The following is a 16,646-nucleotide window of genomic DNA, read 5'->3' as shown; positions in this document are numbered from 1 at the left end:
AACAAATGAAATTTGTCTTGTAAATTTCTAGCCATTTATTGACTGTTTAGATTATATTTACTTGTAATTAGAAAAAAATCTTCAGAATGGAACAAAACTTCTAAGATGTTCGAAAACACCATAGATATGATTGTTTTGTTAATCAATGAGTAGAATAAATGTAAAAGGGCTATAGAAGGTGAATCTGTAGTCAATCATTTATAAAAAATATCTTTATTAATAGTATCAATTATGTGTGATATGAAAGTTTAACTTTGATTATGTTCATTGAGTGTACTTATGCAAGTTTGACATATATTTAAAAGGATTGCTCAACATGTGTGTCTCCAACGATATGTATTCAGTTAAAACTAGAATCGTTGGATGACCGTCTAGTCGCTAGCATAAGACACCTCAGCAGTGCGCATCCACAAACCTGTGAGTGGTATTTGAGCTCAGGACCTTCTGTCACTCACGGGAACGCGATTCATGATCTCACTTAGAACTCAACGATCTCCACAACCCTATACTGAAAACTAGAATCATTTAAAGTTTTAACCGTAAACAGAGAATACATTTAATACTTTAATTTCTAAGTTTCTAAATAAGCGAAATAATACCTATTGAAAGCATATTATTATCGATATGTATGTATACGTTTCCAACTTAATTCTATTTGAAAAGTACTCTCGCATAAACAAACCACGATACCTTACAAAATAAACAGGCGTAATTGAGATATCTTTTCATTACTGCCCTTGTAGTGAATAAGAACACGACTAGGGATAATGGAATGTATTTAAGCACTAATTACAGACTATCTGACTAAATTCTGATAACCATACAGTAAACAGTTAATTTGCAAAATAACAATCAATTGTCTCAATCTTAACTGTTTCTTCTGCAAATATCAGTCCGTCTCCTCTGATTTCATTGTTCATGTATTTTCTTACCAATTGCGCTTCATTTCAGTCCTTTCCTTATCGGTCTTCTGCCATAATACATTCTATGTCTGACCATCACCATATACTACTTATGTGGACATAAGTAGCCCACATCACACCCTACTAAAGAGGCAACATCAAATATTCATATTTAACAATAATCAGAATTACAAAATTTCACCTTTATAGTTATGGAAATGCAAAGAAAACAGAACCGATCTATCAAATAACCACATAGGCATGAAAGGAAATACAGTAACTTTCTGGGTTTTTTTTTGTAAATCACGTAGCTGTGTGTTTTTGTAAAGTTTTTTAATGATCAACATGTCTATTGATTGAACACCAATGACACATAGGCAGGTTAACAAAGTTTTATGATCACGAACAAATGGTAAATTCATTAATACAAATACAATCAACAGAATAATATGATTTGCATACTTTGCTTTGAAATGAAAAGATAGATCAAAATTATAAGGGGGAAAAGAATTCAACCGGGTTACTTACTTATAATTGAAAACTTATTCATAATAGTGATAATAAGTCTCTTTGATTCCTTTGTTTACCTAACTGTTAACCAAAGTAGTAAAGGTGAAGAATTTTCTATTATAAAACAACAGATTAAAGAGAAATGAATCACGTTTATTAGTTTACACTGTTCATACTACTCAGTGTGATACCAAAGTAGTTGACTGGTTTAAAATCAGATCCAATGGAAATCTTGACTGGAATTTTCTTGAAATAATATTGATATCTACATATACAGACGTGATGTGTTTGTTTGTTTGAAGTGTTGTATGTTTAAGAGTAATTGAATAAGACAGTTTAAACTGCTGAAAAATCGTATGCTACTACTACAGTAACAACTGTACCAATTTTGCTTGAATTGCTTGTTCTACCACATATATGAAATTACCTGCAATTCCGTCTTCTTTCTGTCTTGGCCGTCGAGATGTTGAGCACAATTGACTATTGTCAGTTCCGAAGAGAACCGATCGTATTAGAGAAGCTCAATCGTTTCCGTTCCAAAACCCGTAACATCACTGAACCCCAATAACAAGACACAACAAAACTAACAGATTTTCAGTTCAGTTTTTATTCTGTTATGCATATGTACAGCGGTTCATTTTGAATGGATTTGAATATATATATATATATATATATATATATATATATATATATAATCAGAAACCTACATAATTTTTCATGAAATAATCAATTATCTTATTAGTTGAATATATGGGTCGGTCTAAGCTAGAACATTATTGGAAAGCTGGAAATACTGGACAACTTTTCCGTCCCGGTGTGAGACTCCTCAGAAGCTCGCACCCGCAACCGTACACGTGAAGTTCGAACTCAGGACCTTCTTTCTTGCACGCGAGCTCCTAACCTCTCAACCACTTATCCGTCATCCAACGGTATTATTGTCTAACTTCAATCAATCCATGATCTTGCTCAATCGTTCATCAATTGTCTGAAGTGGAAAATTGTCACCACTCGACACGAATTGAACTCCACCAGTCACAACTTTTCACTGGGACTCCAGAAAATCCATCTTGAAGCTATTCACTAGTGAACACGTGATTATTATCTTTGGATGCCGACTCAGTGGTCGAGAGTTTAAGCATTCGTGCGCGAGACGGAAAGTCCTGGGTTCTAGTTCCATGTGTGAGATTGTGGATGTGCATTTCTCAGAAGTCCTGTACTAGGACGAAACGGTCGTCCAGTGCTTCCAGGTTCTCAATGGTGGTCTAGCTTATATGGACTCATAAATTCAACTATTAAATTGACTACAACCTCCACAAATCCCCATTTTGATAATCATCAATTATTTAATTAGTTTACATCTTCATTCACATAAAATAACTATGTCTACTTAATAAACATAAATTTTTATAAGCTATATTACAAATCTCCTGATGTAAAGATAATTTGATAATATCGGCATACTTTTTTTGAATCGTCAATATCATCACACCCAACCTTATACTCGAAATGTGTTTATGTTTGACACTTCTTGTTTACACTTAAGAAAATTTACGTGCTTTTCATGCTAATGAATTGAATAAATGAGTTTCTATTTATAAAAAGGAACATTGGAAGAAGATAATAGTGAAATTTGAAAAATTTTCCCCAATTTTCATCCATTTTAATTAAAAGCATATACATGTGTTCATAATTGTGTGTATGCGTGTATCCGTATACAAAAAAGAAGGGATATTCGGGGAGTTTCAGTGAAAAATCCAATTCTTAACATAAATACAGATTCATATAAAAGAAACAATATATACTTACAGCCAACAACTGTATACTTAGATTCAACTTTATTTAGAAAATAAACATGTGCATAAATAAATCCATTCATAAGTATCTATGGTGTGACTATGTGTGTGTGTGTGTGTATTTCTGAACACATACATGACTTCGAATAGAAACTGTAACTCAGTATAGTCTATCTTACATAATTACACTCAACTTTTGCCAAGTGTAAACACCTGTGTTATAAAAAAACAATATGAAACTAAAAATAAACGTACTACTTATTCATTGCTAATATGATATACTTATTTAATTGTATACATACGTGACATATAGAAACATAGAAAATATCCATATATATTTCTTTTACCTAAAAAAAATTGAAACTTGAATCACTGTGAACTTTTAAACAAGACGTGAAAATTATAAAGAAATCGAATATTATAATTTTAGTTACTAGGGTGATCGTAGTAACAATATGAAAAACCAAAAAAAAGAAAAAAAACTTATTAAAATTGTAACATACTCTTCATTGTAAATTTTATAATTGAATATGAAAGAAATCACTTTTCTGACAAATTTATTTGGATAATTAACGAATAAATTTCGAACGAAATAAATAATCACTGTGGGACTCCTCAGTAGTGCGAATCCACGATCCTGCCTCGTGAGATTCGAAACCAGGATCTATCAGTTTCGCACGCAAGCGCTTAACATCTAGACCAATCAGCCGGCATCCAATAGTGTTAATGTCTAACTCCACGAAATTCAGCGACACATCCACCAATGTCTTCAGTGAGCTACTATCTCATAACAGACCTAGTTGAACTCCACTGGTCACTGCTTCTCACTAGAATTCAATGGGATGGAACGGCCGTCCAATGCTTCCAGGTTTTCCATGGTGATCTAGCTTCAATTGATTTATGATCTCATCTATTAAAAAAAGTTACTATGATATCCACAAACCCCCTTCTGAAAATAATCATTCCCATATCTACAAAAATACTAGATGAAGAATTCAAATACATTGAAAGATTAATTAACAACTGTTAAAAAATAATAATTTTACACTAAATAGATATAAATTTGAAGGGGTTTTGTGGAGATTTCAGTATTTTTCATTGTTGAAATCATGAGTCAATTGAAGCTAGACCATCAAGGAAAACCTGGAAGCACTGGACATCCGTTTCGTCCTATTATGGGGCTCTTCAGCAGTGCGCGTCCACGATACCGCATTCGCGAGATTTGAACCCAGGACCTACCAGTCTCGCGCCAGAGCACTTAACCGATTGGTGAACGGTTGCTCAAACTTCGTGGATTGGTTCAAGTTAGACATTAACACCGTTGAATGCCAGCTCAGTGGTCTATCGGTTCAGTGCTCTGGCGCGAGACCGATAGGTCGTAGGTTTGAATCTCGCGAGTGCGGGATCGTGGATGCGCACTGCTGAGGAGCCCCATAATGGGACGAAATGGCTGTCCAGTGCTTCCAGGTTTTCCATGATGGTCTACCTTCAATTGACTCATAATTTCAATTGTGAAAGATATAAATTTAGAAAATCTCCATTGAAGAGAACGTTTACAAATAAATAAACAACCCTGAAAATCAAAGAATCATTAGACTGGTAATTTAGAAAACTTTAAGTCGTTATTAGTCAAGTTAGAATAGAGTGAGTTGTATGTAGAATTGATTGAGAAACAGAATTATATATCGTGAATAGCCTTAAACTGATAATACAAACCATTTCATTTTAGACCTACTTATATACAACTAATTCCTGCTGACATTAAGCTTTTAATATCATTAGTCCCAAAACATGCTGGATTATTGACTAGTAAACTGAGGAACCTCACTTTAAGACAAAATAATTTTTGAGTGCGATCTGGATTTTACTGATTTCACAGTAGATGTTACATAGTAATGTAAACTATCTTCAAATTGTAACGACTATATAAACTAGTTTTCTATTCTAAGCAAGATATTTGTTAAGTAACTGGATGATGATGATAAATTTAATCTGTATATTTTCTTCTTGATGGAAAAATTCTGATTTTCCTGAATCACTTACCTTCAATAACTTCTAACTAGTGGGTTGTACTTAGAGTTTTCCTTATATGAAAATAAACTATTTAAAACGTTTTTTTAAAGTAGAACGAGTGGTGAAGAATTTTTTAAGCCTCACTGACTGACTTCAATCCCTTTGCTACTAACATCTTAGCTGTAAAAATGAAAGATGTAATTGCATGATCTCATTTAGTCACTTAATAATAACAATTCATATTTTTAATTCTAACCAATTACTGATAAATCGGGACTTTTAGTACGTGATCTTTCATTCATAATGATGGTACATTGGTTTCCTCAGAAATGATCATTATGTGAATCTAAGAGAATTGCTAATATTCATCAGTCATTCTTTACGTGATTGCTAATTAATCATGTATAGGTTTCGGATAAAGTTGAAAATTGTTTTATTTACAGCTATATATATTAAATGTCTCACGACAGTCTTGTAGCATACATAAAGTGATTTCAGTTTATTTCTATATACTCCCAATAAGTAAATGTGCAGATTACAACTATAAATATCACCACTTTTCTAAAATATATTGTGGTGTGTGCTATTGATGTTGACAGATATAAGTAGTATGTATCATCAACAGAAAGTGTATTGTCTGGTGGCAGAAGGTTAAGAAGATCGAAGAAAAGAGAACAAGAATAGAGAGTGATTGATATGGAAATAAAGAAACAATAAAGTCTGAAACGATTGATTGACATTTCGCAAATGAAGTATTTACTGTATGATTCTCAGATTTTACTAAGAGATTCTGTAATTTTGTGCTCAGATACATTCACTTGTCCCTACTTGTGTCCTTGTTCACTACAACATTCCTCATAAATGAATGAACTCACATCAAAATCCTGAGTAATTTTTAACAAAATCGAATACTAAGTGATCAACGGAAATCTTTATTATTTAGCAACAGGAAAATGTTGCTAACTATACAAACTCAGTGTAGTTCACGAAAACTTAGAGAGAAAAACCTACTTATTGTTTAATACAATATTACTTAATGGTAAATTATGAAAATGTTATATCTAGAGCCTTGATTTCTTACTATGCCGCGTACTACTAGACTACTTGAACGATAGAACCCGCAACGTCGCAAAGAGAAGACAAAAGACTAGTAAGTAGGAAGTTTATTCCACAAATCAGTGTCAAAATACAGTACAGAAATCTCATGTATTTATAGTTATTGGCTGAATGTAAATCATCATTTCGGTCAACCAATAGGCACATAGGGGTCATTCTTATCCATCCAATGGGGAAGCTACACGTCGACATTCTAGAATATTCCCCTAGCAGTCATTGGATGGAATATGTCCGGCTCTTTCCGGGCAATTGGTGATACATACTATTTATATCTATCGGCATAAGTAACATACACCATATATTTAACCTAGTGCATAACAATTTGTTGAGGAGTCGCATACTAGGGAGAAATAGTCGTCCAATACTTCCATGTTTTCAGTGGTGGTCTAGCTTAGATTAATACATGATTTTAAACTGTGAAAATACTACAATATTCACAAATCTTATTCCGTCATATTTAGGATGCTTAGAAGAACAATTTATCATGGAACAAACGAGAAATTATTTAAAAAGATTATCTTGTAGCCATATACTTTGTTACTTACTTATTTACGCCTGTTACCCCTCGTGGAGGAGCATAGGCCGCTCACCAGCATTCTCCATCTCAATATGTAATGTCAATCGTCAATATGATTTGTAATATAAAAAGAACTTGATCCAGATGAAAAAAAGAAGAAAAAGAATATTGATTTTAATTTTATTGAGGATTTTTCTTTTTATTTCTTTATATCAACGCCTTATTTTAATTATTTTAAACTTAGTTTTTTTTATTAAAAAAATTCACATCTGTGATTAATTATTTAACCATTTGTTGTTGCTAACACAACTTTCTCTGCTTATTATTATTATTATCGATGTAATAGAGACAATAATAATCTAGTTAAGATGAAAAAAAATATTTTATAGTTTGTTAAAAGTTACAAATAACTTTTATTTAATTTTTTACCTGTAACTAAAACTTTTCATTCAGGTAGGTAAATACTTTGATCATTATAGTTGTATATATTTCTGATCTTTAAGGTGTAAGTTAATGGATAAAAAGCTTAATTATATTCATCAAGTAAGATTTCATAACTAACACATGAACTTACTTACTTACGCCTGTTAATCCCAATAAAGCATAGGCCGCCGACCAGCATTCTCCAACCTACTCTGTCCTGGGCCTTCCTTTCTACTTCTATCCAATTTTTGTTCACTCTTCTCATGTCTGTCTATATTTCTCGGCATAATGTGTTCTTTGGTATTCCTCTTCTCCTTTGGCCTTCGGGATTCCATGTGAGGGCTTGCCTTGTGACTCAGTTGGGTCATTTCCTCAATGTGTGTCCTATCCACTTCCAGCACTTCACCCTGATTTCTTCCTCCACTGGAATCTGGTTTGTCCCCTCTCACAGTAGGTTGTTGCTGATAGTGTCTGGTCAACGGATCCGAAGTATTTTGCGCAGAAAACTGTTAATAAACACACTTAAACTAAGAGTATTTTAATATAAAGAAGACAACTAAAAACTGCCAACAAAATATGTTTTTCAAAAAAAAATATTATCATTGATTTATGTGTTGTATAATTTGTCTGTTTAAATAAGCTGCTTGTGAGTTTGTTTAAGAAATCAAATTCTCATCAGCTTAAAATGGATCCAATATTTGTACATTTCACCATAATTAACAAAAATAAATTTATATTACTCCTCAAAATCTAAGACGATCAGTGATCGAAATTGATTATTTATGTTTCATTTAGTCTAGTTATAACAATTCTTGACAGCAAAGATGGATAGTGGCTAGCAGTAGAATCCAGGACAAGACGCATTTCGTCCTATTTGGGACTCGCCAACTGGATGTACCTGCATTCCAGAGTTGATGTTCACTCTGGGACTCAAAATCAGTACCGTCCGCCTCAAACGCCATCGCGTTATCCACTCAGCTACTGAATCTTGATAGCCACTTGCTTGTGCAATCTTTGCTCATAATGCTTGTAAATTAAGGCTATATCGAGGCAATACGCACAGTATGCATATATGCCAATAAGGGACTGATCAACTGCAGTCCTAAACATCAATGGGAAGATTCAAACAAACAATACCAAATGAATTTAATTCTTGATTCATACTCAAATCCATCTGAAACCAATCCAAAAAAGCTTTACTTTTCAAATGGCTTTAAGTTGATTATTCTTTAAGAAAAAAATAGGATCTAAATTAAAAGATCTGTTTTGTTAATCTAGTTATCCATTGATTTAAAGTCTAGAAGTTATATCAGGATAAAATAAAACTTCTATAAGAACTTTTCAGGGAAGAAAACTTTTGTTTCGACCTTATCATTTTCCTAAACTATACAATAGTATTTAAATGTAGTCTATAGTAAAATAGAGGTATGTTGCAAACATAGTCAAACTTATTCTAGCATCGGATGTGAAAACCAATGAAAATGATACGATGTTGCGTAATATAATCAAAGATTATCAAAAGATTTCAAGTACTGAATTTAATATCCATAAATAGAAGGGCGTTATTTATATGTAATCATTGTTGTCGAACATTTCCAAGTATTGAGTAAAAAGGATGCTACATTATCTATCAAAATCATCAGAAAATATATCAAGAACTAGACATAAGTAGTCGTTTTGAAAGCAAAAGATAACTGTCTACTTTATGGAAGTTTTATTCAGATTAGTGTTTTGTTAAATACAACCAATATTGTACCCTATTCGTGTTACTTTCAAAAGCGCTATATAAATCACTTGTACCTTGTCAAATAAGTCTAACAATATTTGTATTTAGGACTCAAACATTTATCTGTTCATTTCAAGGTTCTATAATAGCCTTCTGATGTACTTTCCCACAGATAGTTTGAAGCTTCAAGCTTATTCTATGTAAGTAATAATCGTTTTCATTCGTTTGTTTCAATGATACCTTATAAGTAAGTTCATCTTTTTTTTCACTAAGTGACCAGAAGTTCATATAAATAAAATTTATACTACTTATTAGAGTTAAATACTAAATTATCATAGAGAAAATAATCAAAATAACTTATGCTTTTGAAAATTCTACTTTCATTAGTTAAGAAAGTACATTCTAGTACATTCTTTAATTAATCCTATAAAATTAAATTATAATTATAAAGAATAACAAATAATCTCTAACAAGTTTACATTTGTATTCATGTCCTAGATTTGATAAGATTATTTTGGAAATAGTCTATATACAAAATAGTTTTATTATTTCATATTGTAAAAGATAATTAAAAAAACCCATTGCGCAAGCAAGTGGCTATCAGGACTCAGTAGCTAAGTGGATAACGCGATGGCGTTTAAGGAGAAAGGTGCTGGGTTCGAGTCTCAGAGTGAACATCAACTCTGGAATGCAGGTACATCCAGTTGGCGAGTCCCAAATAGGACGAAATGCGTCTTGTCCTGGATTCTACTGCTAGCCACTATCCATCTTTGCTGATAATTAAATTGTTTGTAAGTTTCTACTGATGTTATAAATATAATTATGCCACCTACATCAAAGAGAATAATTGTCATAAGATTGGAAACTTTCAACTTGATTTCTTCATAGACTAAAATATAATTTAAAAAGTTATCCACTTACCCATGAGTAATTTTGACATCAATATATCATCCATAATTCACATTTTCGAACATATGATTTCGTTTCACTGACAATATTTAAATAGTTGACATCATAAGTCAATTGAAGCTAGACCAGCATGGAAACATGGAAGCACTGGACAGCCGTTTCGCCCTATTGTAGGACTCCTCAGCAGTGCGCATCCACGGTCCCGCCTCGCGAGATTCCAACCCAGAACCTATCAGTTTCGTGCACGAGAGCTTAACATCTAGACCACTCAGCCGGTATCCGATGGTGTTAATGTCTAACTTCAACCAATCCACGAAATTCAGAGACACATCCAAAAATGTCTTCAGTCAGTTGCTATACGACAACAGACCTAGTTGAACTCCACTGGTCACTGCTTCTCACTAGAACTCTAGGAAATACCTCTTGAAGCCAGTCACTAGTGAGCATATGTTGATTAACATCAGAAGGGGTTTTTGTGGATATTATAGTAATTTTAGCTTCCAGGTTTTCCATGGTGGTCTAGCTTTAATTGATTCATGATCTCAACTAATGAAATTACTATAATATCCACCAAGCCACTTCTGACAATATTATAAGTTTATTAACTATATGACGATATGACAGAAATTTCATAGTTAACATGAATATTCTTAAGAATATGAGTTCAGAACTATGGGTAGAATTCGATTAGTTCCCTAGATTAGATAACATAATATTAATTACTACTAAGTAATTTGTCAATGTTAACAACTTTTTCAACAAGTCAGAAACTTATGTAACCTACAAGTATTGTTTTATTAAAACTTTGATTGTTGTTTATCGTGATTGATTATCGTTTGTTGTATTTCGGATTATCGATAAACTGAAGTAGATGTCTCCAAATGCTACTTATTTACTGGTATTATACATAGGCAGCGTCATCGATGAACAAGGAGGATCAGATGGAGACGTAAAGGTGAGGATTGACAAAGGACAATCTTGCTACAATTGAATAACATATGGAACTCAAAACAACTGTCAACCAACATCAAAGTCATAATCTTCAATACGAACGTCAAGACAGTTCTACAGTATGGAGCTGAAACTTGGAGAACTACTACAATCGCCATCAAAAAGGTACAAGTATTTGTAAACAATTGTCTACTCAAGACACTCAATGTCCGTTGATCGGATACCATCAACAACAGCCTACTGTGGGAGAGAACAAACCAGCTTCGAGCTGAAGAGGAAATTAGAAGACAATGAAAGTGGATAGGACATGAATCGAGGAAATCATCGAACCGCATCTCAAGGCAAGCCCCAACTTGAAATCCTGAAGCAAAACGGAAAAGAAGAAAACCAAAAAAACAACTGGAAAGGATTGCCCAGGACAGGGTTGGATGGAGAATGCTGGTGGGCGGCCTATGCTCCTCCACGAGGAGTAACAAGCATAAGTAAGTAAGTATTTTCGCCGTTTCCATGTATTCTAAATAAATAAAAATACTACGAATAATCTATCATGTCAATCTTTAATAGTTAGCCAATCATACTTATATCTTTCTCTACTTTCATTATGTTTCGTTTAATCAGACAGGCAGGTACTTACTTCATGTTTCAAGTTAAGAGAAATTTAACAAAGTTATATTTGTACTGCTTTAATGACAACATACGTTAATGTATCGATTTCATTGGTGAACTATTTCGTCCAATCAAAGATGTTTACTGAATGTTATATGAAATAATCTTAGCATAGAAATCATATGAATTAAAAAAATCCCAATGTTAAGTGCTTAACATACGATACTTAAGAAATAATTTAGTTACGATACACATGAATTTTTTAACAGTTGAATTCATGAGTCGATCTAAGCCAGACCACCATTGAAATCCCTATAATAATAATCATGTGCTCACTAGTAACTAGCTTCAAGACAGATTATCTGTAGTTTTAGTGAGAAGCCGTGACTATTTGAGTCCAATCCGTATCAGGTAGAAACAGGTATCTACCTCAGACAATGGAAGTTTAACAATAACACCGTTTGATCCTGGCTCAGTGGTCTAGAGGTTAAGCGTTCGCACACGAAACCGAAGGTTCTGAGTTCGAGTCCCTTTGATGAGTGATCGTAGATGCACACTGCTGAGGAGTCTCATACTGGCACGAAATAGTCGCCCAGTGTTTCCAGGTTTCCACTGGTGGTCTAGCTTAGATCGACTTATGAGTTCAACTATTTAAGAAATTACTATAATCTCCACAAACCCCCATTCTAATAACACATGAATTTATCAAGTACTGAAAGCTTAGCTGTCAAGTAAATAAATTTTTCAAATTTTAATTTCGTTATTGTATTTGTTCTTAATTACAGGTGAAGAAAAGAAACCAAGAATTTATGTCAAGATCTAAGGTTATATTCATCATCGTTCAAAATTACTTTATACTATTTAAGATATTCAGCTATTCAGTAAATGATGTCTTTTGTTGAACTTAATGGTAAACTCAGTCAGATTGCATCTTTGTAAGTGCTATCTGACATATATTTCTTTGGAGTATGAAATGCTTGATCTTACTGTAAGAGTTAAACTAAATATTCGTGAATTCTATCGTTAACCTTTAATTGGTAATCCGCTCAGATCGTTTGAATCTATTGGTTTCGACTGTTAGTTCACTTTTAACTAAACCGTTTGTTAGTTTTTAAACCAAGAAGTAAAATGAAAAGAAAGTTTGAGTGTTGATTCAGACACATCACCTTAGTACGTATCGGAAGACTACAAATTTCAGTGAGACTATTTCTTAACTGTAAATACGAGTGGATCGAGTTCAAATACATATGAATCATGTTTCGGTTGAATTTGAGTAGTCGATGAACCAAACAAGTCGCACTTGACGGCGAAATTGTGCAAGGGGCGGAAACTTTTACGTACATGGGCAGTATTATTGTTAATCAAAAAGGATCTGGTACAGACGTGAAGGAATGGATTGGCAAAGCAAGCGGCATTACCAGAGTTGAAGAACATGTGAAACTCAAGACAACCGTCGGCCAACATCAAAGTCAGAGTCTACAATACGAACGTCAAGACAGTTGTATCGTACGGAACCATATGTTGGAGTACTTCTACAACCATCATCAAAAAGGCATTTATAGATAGTTGTTTGCGTATAATACTCCATATCCGTCAGCTGGATACTATCAGCAATTAGCTACTGTAGAGAGAATAAACCTGCTCCTAGCTGAAGAGAAAATTAGAAAACGGCACTAAAGGTGGATAGAGCATACAGTGGAAACCATCGAACTACACCACAAGATAAGCCCCGACTTGGAATTCTGAAGATAAAGGAAAAGAGGCAAATTCAAGAACTCTATAGTTGGATGGATGTTATTTGAAACAGAGATTTATGATGAATTTAAACACAAATGAACTAATTCGTCAAGCATTTGGTTTACTAACGATGAATTTAGTCTACCACTTATATCTCACGGTTAAAAGAAAAAAATCACCTATTTATTCTCAACACTATGGTGTGAAGTATGGACATACGACGCATAAAAATCTATTTTAACCTAGCCAATAGTTATAGGGGAAAAACTTGTTTATCCGGTCAATATATTTGATGGTGCATTGTGAATTTTATCCTATCCTCATTCTTTCTTTTTTTAAAGAAATTAAGTTTTTCTCTATTGATCATCATCACCTTGGGTATAGTTAAAATAAAACTGAATATTTCAATTCATAAAATAAAGTACTGTCCGAGTAACCCCCCCCTACTTTTATTTTGTGTTGTTAACATTTATTGCTATCAATATTTAGGTAGACTGGTTAGCTTTTCAGGGAGATGGATAAAATCTATAATCATATGTTAGAAGAATGTGATTGTTTTTGTTTCCTATACCCCTTTCTTTCTAACTTAGAATTATTCTAAAGGGATAATCAATAAAGTTATAAAAAAACGCGTTTGTATTCGAATTAGACAATTGCTAATCTTTTGTAGTAAATTTGAATAATGACTAACAGTGAAATCTAGGAGGTACGTTTTGTCCTATTTGGGACTCATCAGATGGATGTATGGTCACTCCAGTGTTAGTGATGACATCGAGACTCGAACCCAGTACTTTCTCCTTCATACGCCTAACGCATTACTAAATGGGCTACTGAGACTAGATAACCACTAGCTTATAATCCGAGGATAGGCTTTATTTGGAAGGGTTTTCATCATCCCATTGTTGATGTTAAAGACTCCAATTGATTGTCCGATATCGACTAGTTCTCCTTTGGATTTGACCCTGATTTTAATAATCTTATGATTTTAAAACATATGGTCTTTTCATTAAAGCTATTCTCATTACTAAAGTTTCCGTTCATCAATTTCAAAAAGATAACCTAGCATTGTTGACTTCTGTATTCCTGGAGAATTTATTAATAAAATGTGGTGTAATTTGTGGTATAATATATTCAGAATCAGGTTAAAATAAAAAAATAATTACCCAATTTAAATACATAACCATTCGGTAACTTTTTGCAGATAACTGCAACAATAGTACCTTATGTGATGGTATAAATGTCTTGGAAATTATAGAAAAAACAGAGCTCTAACGCTTGTGCTTGATAGTGGGGATTATATCGCAGAGAACGTTTTCTCTACTTTGATAGAAGACATTGTCATATTATGTATACACTTACGACAGAATTTTATAAAAATTGACTGATCCTGTTGTGTTGTAAGACTTAACTACCTCAGGATTCCTGATTGGAATTTTTTGACTGAGGAGAAAAGTAGTCTGCTCTCAAATTATTTTAGAGAATTGATTACACTGAATATTTCGACTACACTTTCAACGACTACAAAATCTAAATCCTTATTGTCTTCACGATTAATTCTTAACAGTCAAGATCAAACTCAATTCCCTAAGTTACTCTGTCAAATCTAGTGGAAGCATTTCACAACGACATATAAAATAAGTTCTTCTCATCAGAACATAATTCTGCATCAATCGGTGACAATATCTAGAAGCATCGGCTTTAACAACTAATATTGGGCTGAATCATGCACTACTCTAACTATTAACAATGAGTAAATACCAGCAAGAAATCGATGTTAACGTAGTTCCAATTCATCTCGTGTGTTTAATCCTATTTATTCAAAACAGTTAACTCACATGATTAATTTAAATAACTTTATTCTCATTATGATGCCCTTAAATATACTAAATATTACAACATCTCACCTACTTGAAGGTATGAAGAATCAAGTGAAACACTTTAGTTGAATGAGTAATATCTATTTGATAAACTATTTTGACACTGAAATAATATCTAGAGAAAGATATTTTCAGTTCTTAGCTCTAAAACAACTAGTCTGCAAATGAAATGTTTAAAGTTTTGCTCAAGATTAAATTCAACTTGAATTCCACATAGACAAGAAATAAACAAAAACCTTAATCAATATTTTGTTATCTACTCCCTAACCAAAACTGATGTCATAAATTTATTATTTATTTATTTATTTATTTAAACACATAAATATTGGCACACGGAGGCACCAAATAGATATGCACCAAATAAATCATTCGATTTGCGTGAGGGCTGTGATACTGCACGGGTTCCCAAACTGAAGCAAGTGGTTTTCTCAGGGTACCACACCCGGAGCCTTTGATCTAAAGATCTGATCCACAAGGCAGTGGAGCATCGTGAGGAGATGCAGTCCCATGGTAGCCGGTGACCAACGATTGATTCATACACCATTTGTTCCCTCAGGATACTAAAGTCCATGTGCACCATTGGTTTAGAATCAGGGTTTTCCAACTCCCCTAGGTGGACCCTCCATGTCCATCAACCCGGTTAAAGCGCCAGACATTCGCTTTTCGTCCTCTCAATTACGTAAACAACAGTAATACCACGAGAGGGCAGTGAGTAGGACTTCCCTGGCAGAGGCTATATACGCGTGGCCATGTGAGAGCATTTCGAGAGGGAGAGCGGACTCTCCCCACTCTCGGGGCTGTCATACATTTAAAAACGGAGTTCACATAAATGTTTCATTTTACAGTTCATTGACTTATCAGAATCATTTATAGATTTGAAGTGATTTTGTAAATACAACTGAAAAAATGTACCTTGATTACTGTTGATTCTACTCAACATTATTAACTTAGTCATAGGTCTATATTTGTTATATTAAAGAGAGAGAAATGCAATTATGAATTACAATAACTTTAATATTTTTAGTTCCTTATAAGTTTATTCGTTAGGTTCAATGTGCTATTTCTTATAAATTGATTTATGATGTTATATGATTTGTTTACTTGAATGAAAGCAAATATAGTTGAACAAGAGATAAGGAATTTCGGTTATGATTGGTGAGACGTTATTTCAATTATCATTACAATTATTACCTACTTACTCCTGTTACCCCTCGTGGAGGAGCATAGGCCACACACCAGTATATACTCCATCCAACCCTGTCCTGGGCAATCCTTTCCAGTTCTTTCCAGTTGTTATTCATCCTTTTCATATCTGCTTCTATTTCCCGGTGTAATGTGTTCTTTGGCCTAATGTTACAATTATAATAAGCACTTACTCGTTGATGTTTTAATATTTTAACAGTCAAAAGATAAATTTATCAACATTTGATATGTTGGGTTCAAAGTATTTATTCTTGTTATATGAACTAGACTGTTTAATTTACAAAAGTTGAGATTTAATTTTAGACATCATTGTCTATTACTTTATGTAGATATAAAATAAGTAAAGATGATGTTATTCGGAAC

The sequence above is a fragment of the Schistosoma mansoni genome, assembly GCF_000237925.1.
Source record: "Schistosoma mansoni, WGS project CABG00000000 data, chromosome 2 unplaced supercontig 0171, strain Puerto Rico, whole genome shotgun sequence".
In the NCBI taxonomy this organism is placed as follows: domain Eukaryota; kingdom Metazoa; phylum Platyhelminthes; class Trematoda; order Strigeidida; family Schistosomatidae; genus Schistosoma; species Schistosoma mansoni.
Note: the sequence above shows the minus strand (reverse complement) of the source record.